Source organism: Megascapheus bottae, chromosome 14 (genome assembly GCF_031878675.1).
Source record: "Megascapheus bottae isolate mThoBot1 chromosome 14, mThoBot2.hap1, whole genome shotgun sequence".
Lineage (NCBI taxonomy): Eukaryota > Metazoa > Chordata > Mammalia > Rodentia > Geomyidae > Megascapheus > Megascapheus bottae.
Genome location: NC_143522.1, coordinates 53,217,315 through 53,228,035, shown reverse-complemented (window position 1 = coordinate 53,228,035; position 10,721 = coordinate 53,217,315). Strand labels below are relative to the sequence as shown.

General features: G+C 39.3%; 1 long non-coding RNA gene across 1 annotated transcript in view; it reads left to right on the top strand.

Moving 5' to 3' along the window:
* Positions 1-1,425: 1,425 nt before the first annotated feature.
* The window catches only part of LOC150055316 (uncharacterized), a 129,033-nt gene continuing 119,737 nt past the window's right edge, over positions 1,426-10,721 (top strand). Inside the window, exon 1 of the long non-coding RNA XR_016537695.1 lies at positions 1,426-1,554. This is a non-coding gene — a long non-coding RNA (uncharacterized LOC150055316). The remainder of the gene's footprint in view (positions 1,555-10,721) is intronic.

Sequence of the window (10,721 nt, the reverse complement as noted above, 5' to 3'; positions counted from 1 at the left end):
TCTCAGTGGCTAGCACTCTACCACCTGAGTCATGCTTTCAACTCCTTTTTTTTGGGGGGGGGAGTAGGGGAGGGAGGGCTGGTCCTGGGGCTTGAACTCAGGGCCTGGTGCTACCCTGACCAAAGCTAGTATTCTACCACTTGAGTCACAGCTCTACTTCTGGCTTTTTGATGTTCACTGGAGTTAAAAGTATCACAGACTTTCCTGATCAAACTGCCTTCAAACTACAGTTCTCAGATCTCAGCCTCCTGAGTAGCTAAGATTTCAGGCATGAGCCACTGGCACCCAACTCCATTTTCCCTTTTGTTTAGTTAACTTTGGAAAGGCTAGGGAAGCCAAGCCACTACTGGATGGGAAAAGGAATGGAGGAAAATGAGTAAAGAATGAATTTATAAAAATGATGGTACATTTTAGTAAAACCATCCTGGATAAGGATTCAGGATCTGATACAAGTATCTGGCTGGAAAGTGACCCATTTCTTGCTTTGATTCACATTTGTGTCACACAGATAAAGAAGCCTGCAAAATGGCTCATGAAAACTTGAAAAAATTGAGAAGAAATATTTTCTGTTACTATATTTTGGCTGAAATGACATGGGAATTTTTACTCATATGAACTCTAAAACAAGCTAATTAGAAGCTAATTGTACACAAAATTTGTTATTGAAGGCTGTGAGCCCAAATACCAGAAGAACTTTGTATTCCAGGGAGAAGAACAAAGGAAAGCCAAGTTGGATATTGGTGGCTCACACCTGTAATCCTAGTTACTCAGGAGGCTGAAATCTGAGGATTGTGGTTCAAAGCTAGCCAGGACACAAAAGTTCATGAGATTCTTATCTCCAATTAAACACCAGAAAGCCAGAAGTGGTGCTGTGGCTCAAGTGGTAGATTACTAGTTAGCCTTGAGCTGAAGAGCTCAGGGACAGCACCCACGCCCAGAGTTCAAGCCCCACAACCAACAAAACAAAACATACAAAAAAAATCAGGAAAGCCATTTACACAGATGTGGTGATCTTTTTTTATTTCTGCATCATTCTTCACTGTTAAACCTATCCAGTAATAGTTATTTGAATATCAGCATCAACATCTGATCTAGCCTTTGGCTCCTTATCTTAGTTCATTTTGTACCGGTAACCAATGACTACAGATTGAGTGATTTACAATGAACAGATTCTATTCCAACTCAAGGGTTTGGGGAGATACATTCAGACCTAGTCTTCCTGTTTTGCTTACGTCTACATTTCCTCCAGAAAATGTGGTCTCATTCTGAGTCACAATTCTGTATTATGTCTCTCATGCCACCAGGGCAAAAATCAAATTTCATCATGAAAGCTAATGATAAGTTCAGCCTTTAACCTGGACTCAGCACTCAGCTTTTTTTTCCCCTGGATCACTTGCCCTGAGAGAAGCCAAGTGTTATGCCAGGAGCGGTGTATAGAAGACCATGTGACAAGAACTGAGGCTTCTGTCTTTATATGATAGCACCATCTTAGAAGCTGATTCACAGAGAGCCTTAAGCAAGTCCAGATTCTGACTGATACTTCCTGACACAAAGGTAAGCTGATCCCAACTTCCAGACCAACATTCTGGGCATGCGCATTTTTTTTCCTTAGAACCATAGACCTGTGGGTACTGAGTCTTCTGTATATTTCATCCTGAAGCATGTTGTGTTATCGCGGAGCCAGAGGCTTAGAAAGCCTCATCAAACATGTTGTAATTTGATCAATGGCTCATTGTCAGCAATGTGATAATATAATGTAGTTTTGCTTTATTTTCTTTAGGAGGGGACAAGGGGCCAATACTGACAAATCAGATACTCCATGAACCTTGAATAATGTGCTGGCTCAAAAACTGTGGGCGAGAAGGATAGCCTAACACATTGAGCACATGTCAGTTACCCTCAGGAGAGTACATTCTATTTTGGGGGGGGGGGCGGGGGTGGGTTGAGTCATGGGCCTTGAACTCGGCCTGGGTGTTATCCCTGAATTCTTCAGCTCAAGGCTTGCCATTCTACCCTTGAGCCAAGCCCCACTTCCCATTTTCTAGAGGTTAATTGAAGGTAAGAGTCTCAGGTCTTTAGTGCCCGGGCTGGCTTTGAGCCTCGATCCTCAGATCTCAGCTTTCTGAGTAGCTAGGATTACAGGCTTCAGCCACTGTGTCTGGCTAAGGAGAGTATATATTAATACAATCCTTCTGCTGCCCAGTGGCTACTTCTCTCAACAAACAATAATAACAAGTGGAAGATAATTAAAAGGTGTTTTCAAAGAAAATAACTTGCAATTTGGCAAAATATCCTTCAAGAATGAGGGGCCTTGAAAGAAACCTCAAAAGGACTGAAGTCATGCAACAAATACTGTCTGCTTTCAGTGAAATTGTCCTTACTTTCAACAACTTGGGGATCCACCTTCTTGGAAATAACTCCTGTCAGAGAAGAGACCATAATAAAATTTTAAATATTTGAAATTGACCGATGATAAGGAAGTACATATCAAATGCTGGTGGATGAAGCTTCTTCAGGGGATGTTTATTAGCCTTGAATATGTTATTCAAAAAGAAAAGAACTGAAGAAAATCCAACAAACCAGGCATCCATTGCAAGACATTAGAAAAAGAACAGAAAATAAACAACATAAAAGCAAGAAAAGAATAAGTGAAAGAGATTTACAAAATATGAAGCAAACATAATGAAAAAAGTCAAAATTGTATTGTGTGTATACATACATGCATACACACACACACACACACATATATATATATAATTATGACTACTTTCTAGGCACTTGTGGCTTATGCCTGTAATCCTGGCTACTCAGCAAGCTGAAATTTGAAGACTGCAGTTCAAAGTCAGCTCAGACAGGAAAGTCTGTGAGATTCCAACTCCACTTAACCATCAAAAAGCCAGAAGTGGAGCTGTGGCTCAAGTGTTAAAGTCCTAGCCTTGAGCAAAACTAATCAGAGACAGTCCCTAGGCCATGAGTTCAAGCCCCAAGACCAACATTTAAAAAGACCACTTTTTTTCCTCTCTCTCTGTCTCTGTTTCTGTCTCTCTCTTTCTGTATCTCTCTCTCTTAACTCAGAGCCTCCTTCCTGTTAAGTACAGGTTTTATCACTAAACTACACCTCCAGCCCATATCATTTTTTACAAAAAGAATCCAACAAAGAAAACACCAATGAATTTCCCCAAACATTTATGAAAGAAATAATGGCCAACATAATCCAGACTGTTTAGGGAATAAATAGAGAATATGTTTCAACCTATTTCTTAAAGCTAGCACACATTTTTTATGCAAAATATGCAAGGATCTAGCAAAAAGTAAATTTTAGCATAACTTACAAATGTAAAAATCCTTTTAAAGATCTAGCAATATATTTTTTAAAACATGCATATAATTTCCATTAAGGAATCAATCAGTAGAATTTACAATAAGGCATAAGAAAGGACAAAGGCATTATCTCAATAGATTCAGAAATAGGACAAAAGTCCTATATCACTAGCTATAATAAAAGAGAGCTTGTAATCACACACATTTTTTCAGTAGGAAAACATATGAGAATTCTTTTAGAGCAGGATGGAGACTATAAATAGCGTGCATCTGTTCATTCAAGTGTTGCTGCCAAAAGAAAACAAAAATGTCCTTCCTTTTTTGGATTTGAGTAGTAGATAAGAATGATGGGGCTATATCAAAATATTTTATAAAAGTAGCCAACTAGAGATTTATAAAAATATCCACTGAAAATATTAGCCAAGTACTGGTGGCTGACACTTCTGATCCTAGCTAAACTCAGGAAGCTGAGATCAGAGACTCACAGTTCAAAGCCAGTCAGGGTAGGAAACTTCATGAAACTCTTATCTCCAATTACCACCAAAAAGCCTGAAGCTGAGGTGTGATTCAAATGGGACAGCACTAGCCTCTAACGTAAAGACTAAGGGACCTTGTGTTCAAGCTCCAGTACAGAGACACACAAAAATATGTGGAAGCACAGTGATAAGTTTATTTACAATGTAACATTCATTGATCTGCTTAAAATCCTGCCTGAGATAAATCAATGTGGGAAGATAATTACGACTATAAGACTGTTCAGTAATTCTAGAATCAGATATTAATCACTAAGTGGTTAAAGGTAAGAACCAAACACATCTTATTGCCACAAAAGACAAGAATCAATGCCCACTTTGAACACTTTGAAATGTAAACACACACACACAGACACACACACACACACCCCAGTACTGGGACTTGAACTCGGGCCTTAGGTAATGGTCTCTTGGCTTTTTTGCTCAAGGCCAAAATTCTACATCTTGAGCCACACCCCCACTTCTGGTTTTTTAGTGGTTAATTGAAGATAAGATTTTTAAATGACATTTTTCCCCCCAGGCTGGCTTTGAACCACAATCCTCAATTTCCTGAGTAGTGAGGGTTACAGGCATGAGCCACTAATGTCCAGCTCTGGTCATTTCTTTTCTAAATTAAAGAGAAGCCACTAATGTGGCTGCAAGGTTATCTCAGAAACAGGAACTTGGCATTCTTTACCTACTGGTTTTCTTTCCTTCTTTCTTTCTTTCTTTCTTTCTTTCTTTCTTTCTTCCTTCCTTCCTTCCTTCCTTCCTTCCTTTCTTTCTTTCTTTCTTTCTTTCTTTCTTTCTTTCTTTCTTTCTTTCTTTCTTTCCTTCTTCCTCCCTTTCTTTCTTTCTTTTTTTTTTTGCCAGTCCTGGGCTTGAGCTCAGGGCCTGAGCACTGTCCTTGGACTTTCTCAAGGCTAGAGCTCTACCTCTTGAGCCTTCTGCACCACTCCCAGCTTTTTTCTATGTATGTGGTACCGAGGAATTGAACCTAGGTCTTTGTGCATGCCAGGCAAATACTCTACCACTAGGCCAAACTCCCAGCCCTACCTACTGGTTTTCTAATGCAAGAAAACTTTTAAGAATTCCATTTAGGGGCCGGGAGTTTGGCCTAGTGGTTAAAGTGCTTGCCTAGCATGCATGAAGACCCGGGTTCGATTCCTCGGTACCACATACATAGAAAAAAGCCGGAAGTGGTGCTGAGGCTCAAGTGGTAGAGCTCTAGCCTTGAGAAAGTCCAAGGACAGTGCTCAGGCCCTGAGCTCAAGCCCAGGACTGGCAAAAAAAAAAAAAAAGAATTCCATTTAACCTCTTAAAATGTTTTGTAATCATCCTTAATTCTGTAGGTATTGACTTCATAAGAGACTTGGGCTAACTCCTCAAGCTCTCTCACTTCAGAGGCCAATGCCTTCCTTATACATTACACTACTGGGGCTTCTATGGGAGACTTTCTAGAAGGTGACAAGTCTCCCCTTTGGTCCACACTGCTTGTCACTCCTGTTAACGTGTGTGTGTGTGTGTGTGTGTGTGTGTGTGTGTGTGTGTGTGTGTGTGTGTGTTGGTATTGGAACTTTAACTCAGGGCCTAGGTGCTGTCCCTCAGCTTTATTGCAGTCTACCACTGGAGCCACACCTGTGGAGGTATGGCTCTTTAGTGGTTCACTGGAGATAAAAGGCTCATGGAATTTCCTACCTGGAACTTCAGTCCTTAGCTCTCAGTATTACAGGCATGAACTGGGTTGGCTACTTCCCCCATTCTTAATTCAATAACCTAAAATAGCTCCCTGCTTTCTCATTCTTTTTCCTCTTTTGGACCTTATAATTCCAACACTTCAAATCTGTATTGGAAAGTTATTTCAATAAAAAAATGACATACTAATGTATTTTATCTAATGACAACCTCAGACTGTCTTACAGTACTTTGAGCATCTGTATTATAAAGAAGGTTGGCTGATCTGTGTTCTCAGTTTCTTAGAGGAAGTTGCCTTCCCACAGACATGTGAAGTGGGCCTGGCATGTCTCTTTTAAGTGACATATTTGCAGGCAGCGTTCAGCGGGAGACAGGGCTCCAGTGTCTTCCGCACTGCTATTGAAAGGCAAGGAATCTAGAACTGGCTTGTTCCTTTGAACACGGCCCACATTTTTTTTTTCTGCTTAGAAATGGGACATTTTATCTGGAGTTTAAAATGTAGAAGGTTATGTCTAGGAGTTTCTTTTTCTCTTCCTTTTCTCTTGTATTTTAGGAGTTTCATTTGCTGTTAAAATTTTTCTGGATAGTTTTATTGGTATGTTTTGTCAGTGTGTGATTTTGGTGTGTAATTTTGAAATTTCTCCTTCTCCCTACCCCATCATAACTCCCTCCCCCCCCTTTTTACTAAGTTCTACTCCTTTTGTTTTTCTGTTATTCTTTTTACATGCTTGCGGTATATGAACAGGAAAGAGAAGAACAGGAAAAAGGAAAGAGAGAAAACATCCATGTGATTGGAGAATGAGACAGAGAGAGAGAGAAAGAAAGAGAGAGGGGGGGGGCTTTATGTGATTAGAAGGAGAGAAAATGAGATGGATTTACGTGATTGTAAATCAGATGAGGTGGAATGGCAGACTTGAAAGAAATCTGAAGTCAGCCTGCTGGTGAATTCCTTCTTATGCAGGGGAAATCACTCTCTGTTCCGTAAAAATCTTCAACTGATTGTATTATGCCCATTCATATTATGAAGACTAATTTGCTTTGCTTGAAATCTACCAATTTAAATGCTAATCTCATCCAAAAACACCTTTAGCAAAGCATCCAGAGTACCGTCAGATCAAATATCTGGGCACAGTGACCTACAAACATTAACGAGATCAAATTTCCACTTGACATGATGTACTATCCTGTGTACCGTTCAAAACACACTAAGTTCTTTTCAAAAGAAGATGCGAAGGTTTGAGCCAACATTTACTCTTCTGTTTGCTACCCAGTAACATGTATGCTATGAGGTAAAATTACAAAAACATCAATCCTGTATACAAAGTCACCCCTGGTCCACTGTTTTCTCACTATTAACATATAGGAGGAGCATGAAATAAAAGAATTCGTCTATTTCTACCAATGTTCGCCAAGCACTGAAGATATTGTAAGGAATTTTCCTTCCTTCCTCCCTGGCACTGCTTTGGATTCAAAGGAAAATAAAGAATAAAGGCATAAGTAATAAAAAGGACATAGGAAAGTTCAGAAACAATATACACCCTTAAAAAAGAGAGAGAATAATTGATGGCACCCAAAGAGCATGTCATTTTCACCTCCCCTACATTCACCACATTTTCACCCACCGCCTCCTTTGATAGAATAAAAGATGAGAATCGGAAGTGGAAGTAGTCTCTGTCCCTGTCTGTGCATCTCCCTGGACACATCTCCAGGTACCGTCTTTTGTCTGAGGTTGCAAGGGAAAGGTCCTTCCTTTTTTCATGAACCATCCTCGTAGGTTTATTTTTTTTTCTCCACATACTCTTTGCTAATTTATCAAAGCTTCAAAACCAGATCTGAGCCAGACATCCTGGGTTGTTGCCTGTCTATCCTAGCTATTCAGGAGGTTGAGATCCCAGTTTCTCAATTAGAAGCCAGTTGAGGCAGGAAAAATCCATAGGACTTTTATTTCCATATCAGCCAGCAAAATGCTGAAAATGAGGTGTGGTTTAAGTGATAAAGTGCCAGCTTTGAGCAAAAAAAAAAAGCTCAGGGACAATCACTAGACTCTGAGTTCAAGCCCAAAACAAAAACCGTATCTGAGCTTTCTGTATAAATGTTATGGTGTTCCTCACAGTTTAGGAGGAAGGGTGGGTTTGGAGACCTGACCTCTGCATCAAGAGCTGGGGCAAGTGTAACAAGAGAGAGCATGTAAGTTCTCTGTAATAGAGCAGTTTGCAACCTCCTTCCATACTTAAATCCAGAGACTCACACTGGTATATAACTATTGTCCAATTAATTCCAGTCATTAAAGCATGGACTTGTGGGAAACTGCAGAGAAAGGCAGGTTGTGTTGGGGGCGAGGGGCCCCAGATGACTGCTGTTGTGAAGAATTTCCTTGAAGATGAGATGAGATAGATATTGTGTGCATAGGGATATGCACAGAAATTTAGAGGTGTGTTTAAATGAGGTATCTCAAAATGTCTATAATACTATCAATAAAAGTTATTTTGAGCATTTATAAATTTTTAAATTTTGTGTGTATAGTACTGAATGAATATATTTTGTTTATAATAAAATTTAAATGCAATATAAATGTTTAAAAAGAGCCAATAAAAATAAATATTAAAAAGTTATTCTTTTTTCCTGCTCCTAATGCATGCTTTTTAAGTCTCCTCTGAGTTTAGTGAGCTTTTATTATTCTATAAGATAGTTTATAATTCTCTCTTCAGCAACACATGTACTAAAAGTTCACAGATTCAGATAGGGAGGGAAAGGAAACCAGCATGAAATATTCTGAAAGGTCATAGATTATTCTCTAAGACCTAACCCACACTCTGACAAATAAAGAGAACCTTTGGCTCACCTGTCCTCCCAAATGGACTTTTGTAATGATTATACTAAAATAAATTCTTGTAGCAAATTATGTATTACCTCCTATTTCTGCTAGATTACAGAGGGACATGCTAACTTTCTCTCCTGCACAATAATCTTGTATTTCATGCAACTTGCAGGTAATCAGAAAGCTTCCTCTGAAAAAGTATATTACTTGATTTTGCTGTATAACAATCCATTTCAAAACCTATTGGCTTAAACCAGGTACCCTTGTAATCCTAGCTACTGTGGAGGCTGAGATTTGAGGATCATGGTTCAAAGCCCACTGGCAGACAAATCTGAACACAAAGACAAAAGTGGAGGTGTGGCTAAAGCACTAGCCTTGAGCAAAAAGGCTAAGCTAGACTGAGCTCAAACCTCAGAACTGTGTGTGCATGAGCTCGTGCATAGATGTGTGGGGGAGGGTGTATGCTCACACACATGCATTCACATACACAAATATTAGTTTATCACAGCAAATATTTATTTATTTCATCATTCTGTGGGTTAGCTAGAATGGAAATTCTCGTCTGTGTTGATGTAGCTGAACCGAAATAGATCTAAGAAATAGAGTTCACAAATGATCTACGGAATGACTGAAGATATGAATGAGCCTAACCAGCACCCGCCAAGCCCAGCCCATTCATGCCGAATTTCTTGAGAAATAACAAGTAATCGTTGTAAGCCACTAAATTCGAGTAATGCTTGTAATCAATAAATAATAACAATGCTTATGATGGTTCCTGGTACTCTCATCAGAGAAGTAATCACATTATCTGCCTAGACCTGGAGATACAGAGTCAGACATAGACTTAAAGATTATTATTATCTGGTGTGTTTGTGTGTGTGAATGTGCACACATACATTGCTCCTGGATTTTTTTTTTTTTTTTTTGCTCAAGGCTAGTCCTCTGCCACTTGAGCCAGAGCTTCACTTCTTGCTTTTTTGGGGGTAGCTAATTGGTGATAAGAAGCTCATAGACTTTGCTTCTGGGGATGACATCGACCCTCAGCTCTTAGCCTCCTGAGTAAATAGTGCTTAGCTGTTATTACCTTTAAGTGGTTGTACAACCAGATTTTGCTTTTGAAATAGCCACAGTCATGATTGCAGTGATCCCTGGATTCTGTTCAGAGATCTTTGCTCTTTGTATTTATCATTTCTCTTAATTCTTTGGCTGCTCTCTATGGTGTTTCTTTTGAGCAGACTCTTACTGTAGAGTCCAAGCCAGCCTCGAGATCTTACTGCTCCAGTTTCTGGAGTAGTTGAGACAGTATGCATGGCTACCACCATACCTGGCAAGTTATGTATTTTTTTACTGTACCAAGATTTAAATATTTATAAAGCTAAATGTTTCCTTTATGGAGTTTGTCTTTGTATGTTTGTTAGGAAATTTTTTACCATCCTGCGATGTGATAACGCTTATTTCTTTAAATAATTAATTTGAAGCTAGGTGCCAGTGGCTCATGCTTGTAATCCTAGCTACTCGGGAGGCTGAGAGCCTGAGGATCATGACTTGAAGTCAGTGAGACTTCATGGGGGCTTGAACTCCAGGCCTGCACATTGCCCCTGAGCTTTTCCACTCAAGACTAGTGCTCTACCACCTTGAGCCACAGAGCCACTTCTAGTTTTCTGGTGGTTAATTGGAGATAAGAGACTCAGACTTTTGTGGACCCGGCTGGTTTTGAACCTCGATCCTCAGATCTCAGCCTCCTGAGTAGCTAGGATTAAGAGCATGAGCCACTGTGCCCAGCTTGAAGATAGTAATTTTTTACAAGTAATTCTGTTTGAAGTAAAAAAGAAAAAAAGGAAAGTAGTTTTTCTCAGTAAACTGTTTGCTGGCCAGATTTGTTAGACTAGGAACAATGCTCAATATTTGTGCATTTTTCCCCTTACACTTTAATCACAAAATGCAAACTCCTAGTACCTCCAACACTGCCAGGGTTCTTCCTCCTTTTGCTTCTGATATTTACAACAAGAATACTTATATTTAACACAAAGGGTTGTAAAGGACATCGCTGTTTTCCATTCTAAAATAATAGCTATTCTAAACTTTATAAATATTAAAAATAGTATGAGTTGATATAAAAGATTCAACAGAAAAGCATACCATCTTTCTGAAAGAAAAAACGTGGATATATAGTTGTATTCTCTAAAAAGCTATGAAAATCTTAATCCAATGTATTGCAGTCTAGAAGAAAGGACCTCATTCTTCCTATTGTTCTAGGCCTGCCATAGATTTCTTTTATTTTCAAATAAAGTGAAGTCTGACCATTATTATTGCAAAACTAAGGGTAAGATAGGGTTTCAGCCAAAACAAACCATCACTAAGGAAGCTAAGCTGGG